We start from the raw sequence: 20,202 nt of genomic DNA, 5'->3' as shown, positions 1-20,202 counted from the left end.
AAAGACAACAACTCCCAGAATGCACAGCACCGCAGGCCACTCCCACTGAAGCTACGGTGCTCTATATACAGACATTTACTACAAAACATACAGCTGTTTCCTCAACTGATTCCGAGATTTCTTCCAGAAGGAATTGGCATCTTGGAAATTCCTGGCAGCAGACGGACTCTATGTCTGTGTCCATAGGCAAACAGTGAGAGCACCAAAACCACCAGTCGCCCCAGCTCGAGCCGCCCCGGGGGTCCTTGTCCTCACCACCGCCTCGTCTCTATATTGCGGCTCGTAGAGATAGCCACAAACATCCGATTCGAGCACAACACTTCAAAATCCCCTTCATCCATGTCAGTTTGAAGTTGAAACATACTTTTATCATACTTTCGTTCTTCTCAACTTTTCCACAGAGCCTGTTAGCTTCCAAACAAGATGGCAGACGTTGAGTTTCGATTCTGGCAGTGATGTCCCACCCACTGATCTGTAATAGGTCTATAGCTTCAGTGGATCCATTTGTCCAATTTACTTGGTCAAATGGATCCTTTCTTTGTTGTATTTCTGTGTTGTTCAGTTTATTTTCTCACACCTCTGTACGCATTAGAACACAATTTCACATCCACTACTCTTCCTGCTCTCCCTTCTTCACTCCCAGCTTGAAATGGTCTCAAAGATTCCATTTCCCCGTCTATGACTCTTCCTTATTCCCATTTTCCTCCAGCTCTTTTATCTTCAGCAGCTGTGATTAAGGCTGCTCTCACTACTTCATTAGCCAAGGAGTCCTGCTGAATACATTTACACTTCAAAAGTGATGATGGGGAGAGGGTGAGTGACAAACTGAGGAAGAGAAAACTACAGATAAGAGTAGGAGTGAGTGAGACTAAAGAAGTTATTCAACAGCATGAGGCAGTTAAGGGAGGGTATGGAATTGAGACTGAGCAGTGGTCCAAAGAAGACCAAAAAGAGTGGGAAAAAATGAAGAAAGGTAAGGAAAGCATGGGAGCAATGGTGTCCCGCACACTCTGGCACGCTGTTTCTGGACGCACAACGGCAGAGTGTTATCACACGAGTACATTCAATTCGAAACCCCAAAACTTTCAAAAGCAAAGAATGGAATTTGTTTTGTCCACAATACTTCCAACAAATAAAAAAAAACAATCAACTTTGGGCTGCATATCTGGATGAAGATCAGTCCTACAAACAGCTTGCACGGTCGCAACACTAGGGAGGGGTGGGGGTGGAGGGAGAGGGGTGTGTTGAGGCACAGTGCACAGAGACCGGTGCTAAAGTGAAATATCTAACATCTTCTCTGAAAGTTGCATATTATACCTTTAACTTTAAGGAAGTGAAATGACACTTCAACAGGGAAATTGAGAAGTTTTGCAACAAGTCTTTGATGGACAGCTTTTTAAAACAATTCTAATTTTGATCATGTGATTTATTACATCATATTCATTTTTGATACAAAGTGAACTTTTTACTTCATTAAAAAGTTTGCGAGAATATTGCACAGCTGAGCAAGTCGTTGCAGTCTGTTGTAAATAATGTGTAATGATCGTATTTGGTTTGGTACATGGCAATCTGTTGTAAAGAGGCCTTCATTAATTTTGAACTAAAGACTGTTGATGCTCTGTTGAGTCACCAAATTTACTTTGCATAATTATACACCTCACTACCCTAATCTCACTTTAACCCCTGGATATTAGCAAGATTGCTACTCCCTCAGCACACAGCAAACACTATGTCTGCAGGGGTTTGATAGGTGTTTTGAATCAGCTATTACCTTACCAGCTGGTGAAATACCTCCCTTACCAACTTTGTTGTTGTTTTCCTCTTTTTCAAAGACACAAGAGGAAATTCTTGTTCATTCTGAGTTTATTTTTGATCGTTTTCCATATTTAAATTTATTTCATCATGTTTGATGTAGTGCTGTGTGGTAATAGACATTTGGCATGTCAGAGCTTCTTCAACATCAACAACAATTAATACTGAGGCCTGACATAACTTCAACCCTGCTTTTGATAGACTCTTACTTGTCTTTATGTGTAGGGAAAAATTGCCAGTCGTACCTCTAAATGACCTCTGAGGAAGGAAGCTGCTGTTGTTACAATACTGTGGCTATTTAATAAACATATCCTCAATAGTTAAACTGAACTCAGCAGGGGTTCTTGCAATTAGTGGTATAATTTCAGACCCAAAGAGCAGGCCAAGATTACATTAAAGAAATGTATTTATACAATAAATCAAGCAGGTGAAGCATCGGATATTCATTTCTAAACACATTGCCTTGATTGCAAAAGTCCCTCTTTAAGCTTTATAATCACTCCCCCAATGTAAAAACTAAATGTGTGTTAATATTCCTTGGTGTTTCCTTTATTTTCTCTTCAAAACACATTTTAAAAAAGGAATACAAAACAAAAAGAGCATGTTTGAAGCAAGTTCATTGTTGTGGAGACCTGCCCCAGCAGCTTAGTCATTGACCCAAGGCTTCCAAATGTGATCTTGGAGGTACCCCACTTGCGTCATTTCCGAAGCTGCCGTTTTGATTATTGTTTTGATGTGCTGTTGGAGTTAGACTGCTTGGGGTGTTGGCTGGGTGTAGGGGACAAAATGTATGTAGGTAACTATGTATTTAATAAGTGTGTTTAAATGGAAGCAAGGACCTTTCTGTCTCAACTTAACCAAGTTACCAAACTTCATCCTATCTATTCACCACATATTTTGATGAATTAATCTCAATGTCAATGCATCGTAGTTATGCACAAGAGGTACCTAGATCTGCATATTTTAGGCTTAGGGCTACTGACAAAGCTGCAATATTTGACAATTATGGAGTTGGAAAGTGTAATACGTGTGTGTGAGCTTACCTGTGTGTACACGATTCTCTGGGTGAACTCCTGGCCTGACCACCAGCTGAGCAGTTAATGAGTACCTGCAGGAAAAAGAGAAAATAATCGTTGGTGAGAGGGAGTATGACATGATTACAGGCAGAACAGGATAGACGGCTTGAGTCTGGACATCCATACTAGGACACCGGCCGTAAAAGAGTGGCCTGGATATTCATCACAATACTAAGAACTTAAAGGTAAGAGCATTTTAGACTTTATGTTCCCATGCTGAACAATGATAAACGCTGTCTGCTTTCTTTATTGATTGGAAAGGAAGACGGCAGATGTACGAAAGGAAGATAGATGGTTGAATGTCAGCCTTTCACTGTCTGAGGAGGCAGCTGAAAAGCTGTCAAGATAAATGGGTTTAAGACTACAAGCTCCAAAACTCCCATCAGTCATCATCTAACTTCCTGTTTACAAAATAACCCAATTACTATAATTAAATTAGCACCTTGAAAGATTTACATGCAAATATATATTGGGCCATTTATCAGTGATTGATGAATTAGTGTTGACTTCAATTCCCAGTTTTAGAAGTTGATCAAAACACCAAGAAGTTAGTCTTATGGCTGCACAACACATCATGTATTTGATTTTTATTCAAGCAACAGCAGCAGTTTATTTGGACAAACAAAGACAAGGAAGTACAAGTTGTTAAATTTGGCTTCTTTATTACTGTACTTTGGGCCTGTGCCCAGCCGTCCCCAGGTTTCATAACTGCTGGCAAACTTTAAGGCAGAAAATAAAACAATCTGTTAACTCAGTTTACAGGTTATAATGTGGATTGAAGACTCACGATTCTCTGAACAAAATATTTCTTATGGACGCCTGATCAATTTGAAAACATTTGACTTTTTGGTCAAATGACTATTCCAATCTTTTCTTTATCTGGGCTGATGAGGACAATGTCTAAAAACTGTTAAAACAGATGGACTCTGTTCAAGTTTCTTATCAAATAAAGCACAGTGATAGTTTTCTGGATAAAAGGAAACGAATGCTGACATCAGATAGTGAACAATTCTTCATGCTCAGAGAGCCTGAAACAGCAAAGTCAACTGAGGGTAATCTTAAATCTGAGCTACTGCTGATTTTTATCTTTTCCCTCTTGTGTTCTTAACTGAAATTAAACATCCTGAGGAAGTCACTCACGCTTAGCTTGGCTTGCAAAAAATAAAATGAGACTGAGTGTGACTACCCCCTGATGAGAAAATGTTCAAATCAGGTAAGATGACGATGGGTTGTGAGTGACTGTCACCTTTGTTTACAGACCTTGCATCAATGGCTTGTGCAGGAATAGCACTGTAGCTCCAGTCAGTGACGGCCTACTGCTGACCCTGAAAAAAATAACACGACCGTGGAAGAATGGCTGTAGCGTGGCACAGTTAAATACAGACCTGTGTTTTGATCTATAAAATGGAGCTAAGTTGTATGCTGGCTATGAAAGGTTAAACTGACATATCAACCAGAGCAATGTGTAACCACATTTAGCAAAGGCATGTGGACATTCACCAGCAAGGAGGACTGAAGGCTGGTGTTGTTAGAAATGCTAACGTCAGCCATGTTCAGCAAACCTATTTGACACTGTTAACAGACGGCCAAATTCAACCCACAATGAACTGCTTTTTGGTTTACTATACTTGTTTGGTTCAGATCCACTCTAACCTACGGCAAACCAAACTTTGATGCACTTGGTGAAAGTGAATAGAGAGCCTCGGTCTGACCCTCGTCGTCAAGCGGACCAGAGTCTGGTTCTTTGATCTGCTTCAGATTTCATTTGAGCTTTCACACCATCCCAAAGCAAACAAGCTAGAGTTTGTTTCAAACGGACCAAAGAGCTCTGGTGTGAATACACCTTTAGGGGATACATGGATCAAAACCAGAATAGCAAAATGCCTCCTATAGCTTAGCACAGTCACTGATTCCCTTCTATTGTGGTTAAGAAGTCAGGTTTTCCCTTTTTATCCCGGAGCATGCGTAAAAGGCTTTATTATGGCTACTAAAGGACTTGTGAATTCAAGTTACTTCATGGAAGAAACCATTTGTTTTTCAATTAACTCTATACCTTGACCATTTGGTGTAAAATAAGTGTGTTCTCCTGTGATGGCCCAAGATGGCCAGTGAAAACTTTAAACTGAGCTGCAATAGGAAAGCATATGACAAAATGTCCCAACTAACTGACTTGAAACAATTTGTATCTGAAAATATACAGAAAGCAAAGACCAAAAAAATCAACTATGATCGTCACAGAAGGGAACAAATCTTTAACGAAAAAGATAGAGTTTGGCTGAAAACTCACTCTTACTCCAAACTGGACAAGTTTGGAGATTGCTCCACGTTGGAAAGGCCCCTACCGAGTGTTACGAAGAATAAGTCCCTTAACTTATGAAGTTGTCCTGGAGGATTCCGGTGAGGATTTGCGTGTGGTCAATATTGCCCAGCTCAAACCATGCTATCCGACAGCTGCCGAGTGTGTCGGAAAACAGCGCCAAAGAGTCCTTGAGATCTTTGAGGCAGAATCAGAGGATGAAGAATTTCGTGGATTATCGGATGTTTGAGAAATGTAGTAACCATGTTGTTGCCTGGTCAGGCTTTCTTCAGGGGGAAGGGGATGTAACGAGCTGACTCGCTCATCTGAGAGCTCGGCCCGCTTCTTTTTGTTTTGACTGGACAGAGTCCGCTTCCAGCTGATTCTGGAATGCATAACAATGACGTCACTGCTGGCAAACGGAGGCGTAAAAAATTCGAGCAGTAGAGAAGGCAGCAGGAGAGGAGAGCTGAGAGAAAGATCGTCGGTAAAACAAGCGAAAAAGCAAGTTCGAAAATCAGCAAGGCAGTTAATCCCTTCACTAATTGTCCACCGACATCAACAACTCCGATCACCCTCATCTCCATAACCTTCACGGATATAGTAGAGCAGTGGTTCTCAAACTTTTTAGACTGTGTACCACCTCAGAAAATATTTGGCTCTCCAAGTACCACCATTATGGTAGATGTTAAAATACACTGTAGGCCTATTTCTACACAGGAGGTTATTTATTATTGACTGTTGGCAGCCACGCTATAGGACTACTAAGGGCTAGCGTTAGAACTTGCACTTAAACTAACACAACTCTGACATTTTCCCAAATCAAAAAAAGTGCAGCACAATACAAATGAAAACTTTATACCAACAACCTGTTTGAGAATATTTAATCTCCAGTGTTTCCCACACAAAGACGATACCTGGGCCCAAGTGTATTTCCGACCTGTTCTCATTTAATTTTTCATTTATTCATAAAATTGCTGCGTGCGCGAGAGAGCGAGAGAGCGAGAGGTAGCAGGGGAGAGAGAGAGCGCGCGTGAGAGTGCAGGCGCGCGCTCCGCAGGCTCTGTGCAACCAGAGCCTCTGTATTATAAGTCTCTGCGTTCAACAAAGCAAAACTGTCTTTTTTTTAAAAATCCCTCTCGCCTCCTGAGGAGCGTTAACACTAGAACCGCCAAGACCGTCTGACGGACGGTTTGGGTTTTTATAATACAAATAACAATTTTTAAATAAAAACTACGAGCCTCTCATCCTATGACCTTTCTTAAATATGTGTCTTGTATGTTTTCTGAAGCCTATGTGTTACTAAAATAAAACACACAAGATTTCAGAGCATTTATACCTCTAACCGCCGCCGCCGTCATACAGACGGCAGTTTAAAATGATACATTTCCCTGGATTGTTTTCGCGCGTCGTTTTAATTTTTATTAGTTATTGTTTCTATTTATAGACTTCATATATATGCGCAGGAATTCAACAAAGAGCAACAGATAGATAGGATATACAAATAGATAGATAGAGACCATAGACAGATAGATACATGCTCATTCTTGAGCTGGCAAAGGAACAGAGAGAGGAACACCTGCGTGTCAAGGCCAGTCTGACGTCAGTGCCCACTGAGCTACAGCATCCACAAGAGCTGAGAAGGAGGCAGTGTCAGACAAACACGCACTGCAAGAAAAATATGACCATTGTCTCCTGCGAGGGGTGCAAGCACCCTGTGAGTGGGAAGTGCCCCGTAAAGGTTGAGTACTTTTGCCGCAGGTATGTGCGTTACGTGCCGCTGTCCAAGGTGCCGATCGTTCATTTGTTCATCTGTTTGTTTGTTCGCCGCTGCATCTGTTATGGATTTCTGTAGTTCTTTTTGTTGGCTATATAGTTTGTCATGCCCATAGATAGCCGTGTTTTTGATGTTGTTGTTTTTGGCGTGCGTGTGTGTGTTGTTCAATGATTTGGGGGGAAACAAACCCAGTTGCAGAGAGGAGGAGGAGCATCGGTGTTTATCTCTTTTTTTTTGCAGTGTTTTTATTAAAATGCATAGCTTAATATATCCAAAAATATAATAGACTAAAAGTTATGTATGTTTCATTATTGTAGAATGTGTTTTAGCAACGGGAGACGTGGAGCAGCAGTAAAAAAACGAGGCACTAAAAAAGCCAACAGATATTGTAAATTGACATGCGACATTTAAAAGGTTATCTGTTGTTGTTGTTTATGTCTGTGCGCGCGCGAGCATGTATTGAGAAGATTTAAGTTGTTTGTTGTAAAAACTAGATTAATTTAGAGGGGAAAACACATTTGATATAAATACAACTCAATAGATACAAGACAGATAAGATAAGAGTATGACAGAAAAAAAAAATGTCGTTTTATGCTGAACAGGTTTTTTTTTATATTGTGGAGAGTTCTTTGCGTACCACCACAGGGAGCCCGCGTACCACCCCTGTCATCCAAACACGGAAGTCCGTCACCTCCATCAACACAGCAGCAAAACCAGCACTGGATTCCGGACTGACTGGACTGGACCGAACCTTTTGACAGACTGACTGACGTGAGTAGCCTCCAGCTAAGACTGACTTCTTTATTTTCGCCGAAAGGTAAATATTATTTTGTTTGTTTTCACAAACTGAACTGAAGATCTTTTCCCCATTTTTTGTTGGAACTGAGTAAAAACCTGAAGTGGAATTTTGAGTTGGACTGTTTTTTTTTACTTTGTGAGGACTGAGGGATTGTGGGATATTGAGTATTTGTTATTTTTTGAGTGTGTGAGTTTATATTGTGGTTTATTAATATAATACTATTTTGCTTGAATTACATTGGTTGTGGAGTTTTTATTTGTGTAAGGGTGTACATTTTTGTGTACAATCCTTGTGTGACATTTTTTGGTTCAAATAATCCAAACAAGAAACTTAACTAAAACTTAAACCAACAAAAAACAACCGATTTATCTTAAATGCCAGGAGAGAGACCTGGCTGGCACCCCTAAAACAAAATATTAAAGGATCAGCACACAGTAAAACTGTCACAACATAGCCTAATAGAGCAAACTAAATAGAAGCAAGAATCAAAAGAGGAATTCTTTTCTATTGTTTCAAACAAACAAACAACTATGATCAAACCTTTGCCAATGGGATCCTTTTTTTATGAATTCCACATGACTTGGAGTGCTCCAGTATCAGTTTGCTTTCTTATCACTTGTCTGTGTAATTTGTCCCATTAGGATTCTGTCCTTGTAATCCCCAACTGTCGTCACAGGTGGATGCTTCCTTCCACTTTTCACACAGAAACAAGATAAGAAGTTTGGGAGCGTCTCATCTCTATTTTCAAACATTCTCCCGGCTCCTGGGTGCTCAGTGAACAATCAAGATTTTGCCGCTGATAGCGTTGCCCCCGTCTCGATTTATCTTGATTACAATCCAAAAGCTTGTTCTTCTAATGGGAGTTGGAATTAATTTTCATCCCCCTGTTGAGCAGAACAGTGAAGCAGTGCAGGTTGGTTGGCTAGGAAAATAAAATCTTCTGAGACTGAGATGAGGGAGATGGTGACAGGAAGAGAGATCCAGAGAGACTCAAAAGGAGACATGGGAAAAAAGAAAGTGAATGAGATGGGTGGCAGAGATTAGAGGGAGACAATCAGAGAGGCAGGCCGAGTGAGAGGCTCCTTTAAATTCTGTTTTGCTGATCTGTCTTGTTTCCATCCATTTTGCTTTCTCCCTTCACTGCGAGGAATGTTATGTCTTTCCAAATGACTCTCCCTTCAAACCCTTCACATAGACTCCTTAGATCATATCTGACAGAACCGTTTTCCTTTCATGGATAACTCAGCCATCATTGCTCTTTGTCTCTCATGTGATTCTCAATGCCTCTCACTCATCTCTTGCTCATTAAATATTTTTCCCTCTCAACTTTTATCACTTTTCCCCCCATTTCGCAATTTTTCTTGGCAATTTGCTGTCTGCCAAGCCGTCTCCACTCACACCGCCTTGTTTTTTCTTCTTCTGGCATTTCCTGTTTCTTCCGGTTTTTTTTCTCTCTCTCTATTCCTGCCTCCTTTAAATTCAATGACTGGCTCAATCCACTTTGCTCTATTGAAGTGATTAATTGCTGAAAGGTACTGAAGAATTGCACTACTGAAAAAACTGAAATAATGGACTGGTTTATTTCGAGTTTAATTTTAATTTGCATAACTTTTTTTTGTGTTTTTGTATCTGTGTTTAAAAGTCAAATCTACTGCACTGACACAGAACGAGGACAAGAACCTATCTTAAGAACTCTAAAAATTAAGTGAAGTGAGCATGTCTTTTCTGAGATTTTGTTTTCTTCTATCAAGGAATATTCATGTAAATTCTCACATAGATTACTATTGTTTTTATAAATTCAACAATGACATCACATTATTGAAAAATGTAAGCAATTGAAAACAGAAAACCTGCTTAGCTAAATAAGCATCAGATACATAAATCTACACCTGAAGACCTCTTTTTAGGTCAGTTATTCAAGCAGTCAATTGACCAATGGGTTTTGACAAAAAAATTAAAACAATTTTGGGGAGTCCAAAGAATAAAGGACGATGTTCAAAGTGCCAAAGACATTCCTTTTGAATTTTCATTACCAAGGTTGAATCTATAACTTACTTATCTATAGTAAAGGAGTAGTTAAATAAAGTTCGCCATTATATTAATTTAAAATCAATAAATAAAGGAATTTGGGAGCATTATTTTCAAATGGAGGATTACAGAAGGTTAATTACTTTAACCTTAAGGAATAAAGCATGAAGCTTAGGCATTGGCTGGTTTTGGGGATTATTGGTGGTTGAAAACCAAAATACAAGAAACGTTGACATTTGTATATTCATAGAGGAATAGATTTAAATTGGGGAAATTGTGTTTATTTTGTTTAGTTCCACTTTGTATTTTATGGTTTCTTTAGACAACACTGCTTTGACCTCTCTTTCTGCTGCTTCCTTCTTCTTTTTAATATAATTTACTCAGCATTTCATTTTTATTCTCAGTCTACCAGCTCTTGGACAGAGGGGTTTCTTCTGGAATGTTGTGACTAAGAGACCTGCCTGCTTTCATAGTTCCTCCTAACCAGAGGATGTATTCCAAGTGAACTGAATAAACAGCATCACAGGGACCAAGCTGCCCTCTGGGCCTGAAAACACTGATACCGCGCTCTGTTAGAAATTGAACCCATGGATTAAGGTAATAACAATTTCTCAGACCATGAATGGTTTACCGTTTGTGTGTTGTTCTTTACATGATAGTTCGTACATCATCCGTGAATGGAGGATCCATATCATTGGGATCATTGTGTGCTGAAACAGTGAGTATTCAGTGTATAACCATAACCACAGTGGAGAACAAGAAATGTCTTAATTTGGTATTTTTGTTCAGCTTGGTTTTTTGGGTTGCCACGGTCTATACCTTTGAGTCTATTGACTCTACTGAGTATGGGGTTAATTATGATGAATATTTGTATGTTTAATGTTCCTCTTTTCAAACAACTTGCTTTAGCCATACTAGTTCTGGACTTGTACAGGTGATAAAAGCCTGTATTTGTATAGGCAAGATTGGTGGTGAGCTCTATACATTACTGGTCATAACTATAACTATGTATAGTGACACGTTATATATAACCCTACGATAAGACAATAAGGAGGTTTTAATGAGGCAAAGGGAGTCTGAATCCGTCCAGGTATTCTCATTCCAGAGTGAACAATGACCAGTGCTCTGTCAAACTCGCTATCACCTCCTACAGTTGGACGAAGAGCTCTTTAGCGTCTTGATTGACATATTGGGCTTTGGCAAACTCCGATATCAACCCATCCACAACAGTCTTTCAAGCACAGAACAAATGTTCCAGCCTTTCTGAATGATGGAAGTCAGGTGATAGTAGTCAGATGGCTAAAGGATGGATAAAGTTTGCATGCCACAGAACTGGATTGCTAATATGCATTAAGGTGGAAAACTTTTTGAAATCACTGCAACATAGTGAGAGAAAAAAGGGCTGTTCTGTCCAAAGTACTCTAACACCAAAAATTTAACCAGAATGAGATTTGCTGGCACGGAGCTGCCCATGCATTTAACACTGAGGGGAGGGAAAAATTGTTAGTTTACAGTATAATATCAATATTAGTAATATGCCGGTTGTTAAAAATCGGCAAATTCTTTCTTTAATATTTTCAGTTGCACTCCTTGACTTCAACAAAGTGTCAGTATCTGACAATCAGGGATGAGAAAAGGTATGATGATTGTGAAAGATTACTGTATGTTAAAAGAAATGAGCATTCATTAACTGATGGTATTGTTATGATACTGCCTCATGTTGCCTAGAATCAAAAAAAAGCTGGGGTTCACTGATATGCTCAAGCAATTATGGTGGTCCCAAGTTGCCCAGTCTGATTTTCCTTTCGAGCCACATCAGTCAAACTCAAACATCTTAACTCTGCCACCCAAAATCTTGCAGCTAGGTGATTTGCCTAGCACAGCAGAAATTTGTGTTCATTTGTAAGAACAGATGTCTTTGGCCCTCTGGGTGAATTGGCCCACGATGCACGCTGTAATGGCATCCATTTTTAGATGTTATGTCTATAAAAAACACAAGCGGGCTGCTGCAGGATGCAAACCAACGCTATAACCTGCCACCATCTGTTACTGCCTTGATAAGAGGAACTCCCAGCACCTTGTTCCCATAAAAGCTCTAGGTTTGCTCTCTTTAATGAATGATAGAAAAGCTTTCAAAAACAAAATTGTCAGTCAAATGACAAGAGAGTCTGCTCAGTAAAAAGGGAGCAACGGATGAATTGTGTTCATTGCTGTCTGAGGACTTCAGGGACATGAACCAGGTATCAGGTCTCACAGGTTATTGTAACCACCATAACTTGCTGATGATGAAGATCATGCAATATAGTCAAACAGCTACTAGAGAAAATCTTTAACATTATTGTTTGTAATCCAGTGTCTTAGCACAAAATTGATGCTTATTGGTGTGATGTTTTAAACAAAGTAAAAAGGATCAGTAACTCCAAGACTGAATACCTGCACAATAACCACACAATCTTCTACACATGTTTATTTACTATTACAGAAGTCATTTATATTTCATTTACCATATATCGCAGACAATAACCTTTGACTAATTGTGTGATTGTCTCAATTTACCTGTGCCCTGTATAATTTGTTGGGGTTTGCCATCAAAATTGTGTCTTGCCATGTTAAGTCTAATAAATCTCAGACGTTACCCTGCTTTGTGTGGTCTATTTTTTGGCCCAACCCTTGGTCTTCCTCCATGGGCTTGGGTTTTGTTACAACAAAAACGGGAAAAAATATCTTTCTTTTTACAGGCTTTTATGAAATCTTTAAACGGACATTCAGTTAGCCAAAATAAACTGCCAGTGCATAAAACTTTAACTAGAAACAGAGTTAAAACACTCAACAAAGTCAGGCAGTGAGACCTGAGTCAGGACACACAATTGGTCATGTCCAAAGAAAACGTCATTTTTAGCTTAACGTTAGTTCCAATTTTGTTGCTATAAATCTTCGGCATGTAGGCAATACATGACTCCCCATCAGCACTGAGCCATCATAATCATGGCATGAATAAAAAAGTTCCTTTGGAGATTTACATTTGAAGTGTAGGGAGAATGGCAGGTTTTGTTGCTCCATTCAACCATTTATGCCCATAAATTGGTGATGAATCATGTTGTTGTTATTGTTGTTGTTTTAATTAATTTGGATCAACATCCTTGGGTTTCTTAAGGGAAAAAACAAAGATAGAGCCGCGGTATGCATTACACATGGTGCTCATATTTTATAAGGAAAGAGACAGTAAATGAAGAATGACTGGCTTTGCAGTTGACTTAAACCCAGTCCAATAAAGATCCAAGGGTCTGCTAAAAGTTTATATCAGACTGTGTGTTAGATAAAGACAGATCATCCCATCTCTGAGCACAGTAGACTGTGGAAGAGTAATTTAGCTCTAAAGCATGTACCAAACGTGTGATTGACTGAGGGTGAGTGTGAGGGCAGCATATACGAGCCAGATGCAAGGGCCACTTTGTACAGATGTTGATGAGATCTGTTTGATGTAATGGGAACCAATGACCCTGTGCAACTATCGCTGATGGCTGGATCAATACCCTGCCAGACGATTGAATGCAGTGCGTGTGTGTGTGTGTGTGTGTGTGTGTGTGTATGTGTGTGTAGGTAATTGTGACAACATGTCCAGCTCAACCTAACCATCCCGGTTCTAAATCTTATCTGTTCTTTCCCTTCATTGTTTTCTTTCCATCTCTTCTCTCCTTGCATCTCCAATACTTTACTTAAGGTGTTGTCCACGTTTTCCCATGTTTATTCCTTGCCTCATAGTGTCATCTTTCCCTCTTTGTCCACTCTTTATATTCTACTATCTCTAAATGTTCTCTATCTATTTTAACCATCACCTACATTTGCCCTTTCTATAACCCTCCTCTCCTTTCTTTTCCACTACTCCGTATCTATGATCTCTTATACACCTTCTTTCCTTTCCTCTGCCTCCACCTCTCTTCTTTCAAACATCCTCCCTGCATCTCCCCCAATCCCTCCCACCCTTGTTTTCAATCCATCCCTTCTACAGTCGTGACTCAACCTCGTCTCTGCAAGCTCCACCTTCATTTTTCTCCACTCCCCTTGTCAAGAACACGACTGGCACGACTCTTTGTCCAGAGGGAGCGGACTGAAAGACCTCAGGCCATATGCTACTGAAGGAAAGCAATGAGATGGTGGAAGGGGGGAAAAAATAAAAGATGTACTGGAAGGAATAAGGGATTCAGGAATAAAGGACAAAATAAAAGCTCAGTGCTAAATAAGGAAAAAAGGAATTGAGAAAAAGTGAGGAGAAATGGTGAGTACAAACTGGACAGGCTGGATGGATGGAGGTGTCCTTACAGAGTAGTTAATGATTTTGAAAAAAGAGAGGATTATAAATAGAACAATTATGAGTTAGTAGAAAATTAAGGACAAAGAAAAAGGGTTGCCTGACCTTTAATCGCAACACATTTAGCCAATTAGAGATGAGCCATTTATCGCTAATCTTTTTCTCTTTTGCACTAGTCAGGTGATGGCAAGCAAAGGTGAGAAATTAAATCACACACACACACACACACACACACACACACACACACACACACACACACCATTCATAAGTACCTTTCATAAGTTGTTGTTTGCTCTCCTGCTACTTTTCTCAATGCTTTTTGGTATTCCTGAGTTTCATTGTTCCCTATGGAGTTGATTCTCAATACAAACATTCTTCTCTGCATCTATGCATTATTCAAACTCTTATGTTAACAATCCATAGAAACAATCCATCTCCAAGCCCCATGATGGCAACCTTAAAGATGCTAGCCTGCCCCTTTTGAGTGGTAAACATAATTGCATATGTCCCTCTCATTCATACCCACTATTTTACTTCACCGTCCAGTTCCTTTGTTGAGAACAACATTAAACCCTTTGGATTGGTTTGAAAAGATTGATGAACCTCTGGTGTGATAACACAACTGGACCCTTATCTATTGCATGTCTTAACCCTAACCAAGTATTTATGACAATGGAATGTATCAAGATGAAACAGGTTTTCATACGGATATAATGGAGCTAAGGTCCTCTTCAGGGTGTACTTTGAAAAGTCAAGAGACCATTTTTGTGTAATAGAAAATAAATGCTGGCACAGCAACCTATCTGAGCCTGAAAAGCACCTGACAGTATGATTGACCGACACTCCAGAAACAATATCGTAAATGAGCATGCATGCTCACAGGTGAAGTCCATTTACCAATAAACAGAAAGAGGTCCGCTCTTTCATGATTTTGTCAGACAGAAAAAAAAAAACGATTGCACAGCTTAAATTGGAAGTGTGGGGTTGGTCTTCAACATAATGGTGAAATATAGAGGCACATACATAACTGGTTTGTTATTCAAAGACCTTGAAAACAGCTAGTAGATACAGTCCCATTAGCTGTGTGGAAATCAGTCGATTCACTGCTCCCCTGCTTTTCAGAAAAGCACTTTTATTTTCTGTTTCTTTCATCTCTCTGACTGAAGGGCCTTTCAGATAGGACGTGGCCGGCGGTGCGCACCACTATCAAGCCCATTCATTGTGTATTGGGTTGCTCCACGCAAAAGTTCAAACATTTTATACTTTCGCACAGTGCGCTCTGACGTCACCTCCACGCATCCAATAGGAGGGTAGCTCAGATCACAAAAAACGGTGTCTTCACTTTCCTGAGCTCTATAGTTTAAAGACCTACCGAGACATTGGCAAGAAAAGCTCTTGTTTTGAGCGATATTTCCAACAATTTGGGTGTATCAGGTGTGTTTAAAACAGAGCAGTAATGTGTTTCATGTTCGTAAAGCGATCGTTTAAGTGCTGCAGCTCCTGACGTGCCCTGATGATTTAATGAACACACACCCTCTTTTTCTTTGTTGCTCGTCTCCCCCTCCGCAGCAGAAGAAAAGTCGGGGCTTTTTTCTCAATAGTGGACACATATAGGCCTACATAGAGCTGTGGCAGAAGGTACTTTCCCAAGCTATTTTCCCGACTATTGTTTCAGTCACCTAGCAACGCGCGCCGTTGCTTTTTGCTCATGTTCGCTCCTTTTGCTCTGCGCCCAACTCCGTGGCTAGCTCAGCGCGCACGCGTCCTATCTGAAAGGCCCTTAAGACATTGGTGGGCTGCCAATGAGACAGCAAGGGTCATAACAACATCAACACTCAGTTATGCACATATACATAAAGGCATTTGTGCCAATATGGTACATAAACAGACCAATGCACTTTTTTAAAGTGATACTAAACTAAAGTCAACAAACCATCCATGAACACATGCACACGCTAGCTGTGAATGTCAGCACACCCTGATACAATATGTAGTGGCTTTGTTGCCTGGAAACAAAAATTTCTTTGCAAGAAAATAATTTCTCAGAACAAAGTGATGAAAAGATGTGACTTGAGGGTGGGATAAAGATATGTAAGAAAAATCTCCCATCTTAAATGAATGAGTAAATAAATAACCGAATTATCCTGAAGCCCCAAAGAGAAGATAGAGATACACTTGCTTTAATGGTGTTTCTTTTGTACTTGTTTCAAGACAACTTTGTTGAATTTAAATGTATTTTTCACTGTACTTACTCCATTCACATTTTCTAACTTAGCTGGTTATGCTTTACATTTCTCGCTGATTCAAACGTTCACACATAAAAAAAAAAAAATGTCAGTTTAGATAGGGCCTGTCTCATTCACTAGTTCAAGTGTTAAACCTTTATTAAGTGGATTTTGCAAAAGAGTTACCCCAAATAAAATATGCTGTCAAAAAGAAGTTTAGCAGTAGTAAGGGTTGTCTTAACATGTTTCCCCCTCTCAATGTCTGTAATTATCAGAATCAAAATAATAACTAAAAGCATTCCGGAAGCCCTGGGTCCTTACAGCAAGCGCTCTGCCCTCTGACAGATGACAATGTAATTGGATGTAAGATACAAAGCAAAAGGCCACTGGAGAACCTTAAAAGTAATACTTTTTTGTTTCTAAAAGTCACTGGGAACCAGTTTAAAGAAGCTGAAATAGGATAAATGTGATCAGGTTTTTTAGTTCTGGTTTAAAAACCTGGCAAATGAGCTCTGTACAGCCTGGAGTTGTTAGTGGGGTTTTCTCTTCAGGCAAATAAAAAAAAGCATTAAAAAAAACATAAGCAGGAATGAGATTGTCTTTGTGTTGTTAAGAGTAAAAATAAATTGAGTTGGAGAAATATTTCAGAGAGGATAAAAACATGAAGCAATAATCTCTATGATGTGCTGTTTCAAACTGAACACTGTGGAAATAAGTACAAAGATTTTCTGCAACAGGCAAGAAATGATATTATAGAACCAGCAAATGGCTAGATTTAGACCTAACGACATACACACATTAACCACCAATTGTTTTTGGCAACTGAATAAACTTGATTTCTCACTGAATTAGATTCAGAGCTGTGGTGTTGTAAAGATTTAGTTATACAACTGTGCCAGTTGTAGAATTCATGTTGGGTCGTCTTTGACAACAAAAACACATGCACAAAACATATTTACATTTTTGAGTGGATGGAAATCACATAAACACACTAGCTGTTATCAGTATCAAACTCATTATTGGACTTCACAAACAGACGCACCCCATGGGAGACATTAAAGAGCATCTGCTTTAGCCCTGACCTTTACTGTGAGTTCCGACACACTCACTTTAGGGCATTTTCCTCTATATATTTAAGTCCACACTGTGAGAAAGTAATTCTCATGTGCCCAACGTGTGAGCCCGAGGGGCGGTGATCCCTTTCACAGCTTGCTAGTCTTTTCTCATCCTGACCCTGTCACCCTCGGTGTCAGTGCTCTTTGATTGGGTCAGAGCTTCCAGACTCGCTAATTGGCTATTTGGCACGACAGATGACTTTTAATTTATTTGGACGGGTGGTAATTGGGAGCTGTTGGAAGCAACAGCTCACAAGCTCAACAAGGAATGCCAGAGGGAGGAGAACAATGCATGAGAGAATAATAATTATGTGGATGGTGTTACTCCAAAGAGCAGAGGTTTGATTCCTCACTCTTTACAGCTTAAGTGCTGATAAGCAGAGATCCTTTGGGCTTCAGAAGTGTTAACTCACCCCAGGATTGAAACATGTGTGTATTCTTAGCGCTATAAAGTGCATTAACTCAAATGCAGTGATGTGATTACCTCAGTTAAAAACATTCTGATGAGTTGATGGTGTCAGTCAATAGTTTAGTGTCTTCTACAATAGTGTATAATCACTTCATAAATGATGGTGCCATAGTTAAATAGACAATAAATGAAAGAATGCTTTCCTATCTAGCTACTGGTCAAGTACCTAGGGAACTGGTCAACCAAAACAGAGGCTTAGCAATACCATTTCACTAAATTCATTAAATATGGACACACCTCTGGCTTAAAAAAAATACAGGACGGTGACTGTGAAAGTGCCTAACTTTAGTTATCGAAATGTTAGACCAAAAGTCAATGAGTAAAATCAATTGCTACATCTTACCAATAATTTTCTCATTTATCAATAGTGCAACGCTTTAATGACGAAAATAATTTGATGACAGAAATAAGTGGCAGAGATTAACTTCCTCATTAAGGTGGTAGGGATCACCCTTAGAGCAGGTTGAGTACTTTGGATCGAATATATAGGTTAGATTTATTGTGGGGCGGTTTATATAGTTTTTGGCAGCTGTCTAGGGTGTCTCCTATACTCGTTTCTCCAGGGGCTTTCTTGGCTTCTACTACTGAGTGGAGACCTCAGAGCAGACCCAGAACATCTGCCTTTGGAACACCACTGTTTCCCCCATTATTTTTAATGAATCAAATGTTTCCATTTTGTATGTAAAACTGTCTGTGAGTTCTTTTGTGTGCCGTCTTGTGGACTGATCTTTGAGGTATTCTGTAAATGTAAAATCTGTTTGATCTTTTTTGTTAATAACTGCCCTAGGAGTACTGATGACATTCAGCTATTGTGCTAATTCCGGCATATTTACGTGGATGTGTATTGCTGATATGGTCATGGATGTGCACTGTCCCAATTCAATAAATTCAGTAAAGAAATTAATAAAAAATTCAGGACCCCCACAAGGTTAGTATAATACATGCACATGCAAAGCCCTGCCATGAGAACTCAATTAAATTACAAAAAAGAAAAATAAATGAAAGGAAAACTTAACATGGCAATAAAAATAGGACATTGTTTACTATCCACCAACCTTCACCCTGTACCGCATAGTCTAATAGTCATAGTTGTCAAAGAAGAATTAAGTTGCAGCAACAAGAAGCACAGAAGCATCAGTTAACCACAATCTTGAGTACAAATTGGCAATAGACGGTATAGAAGAAAGGTATGTGTACACAAACTAATGAGAGGATAAATAGATTATTCAATAACAGTAAACGCAATATAGACACACATTTCACCGCTTACATCCATCCAAATTACATTCCAGATGGTGAACAGGATTATTTTTAGAGAGCAAGGGATATGCTTTCAAAAAATAAAGGGAGAAAAAAGATAGGTAGGACAAATAAAGAAATAGAAAGAATCAAAAAGCAGACGGACGTGGTATAAAGACAGCAAAAGAGGGGAAAAAATCTAAATGAAAAAGAGGGAGCAAGGATGGCAGTGTCAAAAAGGAGGATGCCATAAACATTTTGAAATTGAAGGAATTGTGTGTGTGTGTGTGTGTGTGTGTGTGTGTGTGTGTGTGTGTGGTATCGCTTTCACATACAAAGGAGATTGGAAGGATACAAGGCATAAGGCAGGTGCAACACAAGGGGAATAATAATGGGCTCAAACACATAAATAATTAACTTGGGTTGTATTCACACAGGAGCTGTTTGGTCCATTCAAACTAACTCCGGTGCGCTCTGCCGTTTAGTTCATTTGGTTTGGGGTGGAGTGCATGCTCAAACAAACTCTGGTGCTGACCACTGAACCAAACTCTGGTCCGATTGAAAACAGGGGTCTTGGTTTGCTCCCATGTGCACCAGTGCTTTGTTCACCGTAGGTGAGAACGTGATCCAAACCAAACAAGGGTAGTGAACCAAAAAGCAGTGCATTGCAGTGTCAAAAAAGTTTGCTGATTGTGGCTAACGTTAACATTAGGGATGGGAATTTACAGTAATCCCTGTACCCGATTACTCTAATGACCTAATGAACGAGTACTCCTGTACCCGCAAATCATTATTATTATTATTATTATTGGTGCATGCTGCAGCAGCATCTGGCTTGTTAAATTAATGCAGTATTTCCCACGGATAGACTATACCTAGACGGTCCGCTTTTTCATTTATTTATAAAATTGCTGCGTGCACAAGACAGCGAGAGAGAGAGAGAGCGCAGGCGTTCGCGAGGACCTTTTCGGCTCCACAGAACTAATGAAGAGGTCTGTTCTTTGGGCCGCTCTGTCATCAATCAGTATGAAATGACTCGACAGCCTGTGCGCGCAGT

At 39.6% G+C, this 20,202-nt stretch overlaps 1 long non-coding RNA gene across 1 annotated transcript in view; it reads right to left on the bottom strand.

The window, feature by feature from the left end:
• Positions 1–20,202, bottom strand: part of LOC132987045 (uncharacterized) — a 173,749-nt gene that overhangs the window by 44,251 nt on the left and 109,296 nt on the right. Inside the window, exon 3 of the long non-coding RNA XR_009675575.1 lies at positions 2,856–2,920. This is a non-coding gene — a long non-coding RNA (uncharacterized LOC132987045). The remainder of the gene's footprint in view (positions 1–2,855; positions 2,921–20,202) is intronic.

This window comes from Labrus mixtus, chromosome 2 (genome assembly GCF_963584025.1).
Source record: "Labrus mixtus chromosome 2, fLabMix1.1, whole genome shotgun sequence".
NCBI classification, from domain to species: Eukaryota; Metazoa; Chordata; class Actinopteri; order Labriformes; family Labridae; genus Labrus; species Labrus mixtus.
Note: the sequence above shows the minus strand (reverse complement) of the source record. Positions and strands in the feature narration are given on the sequence as shown.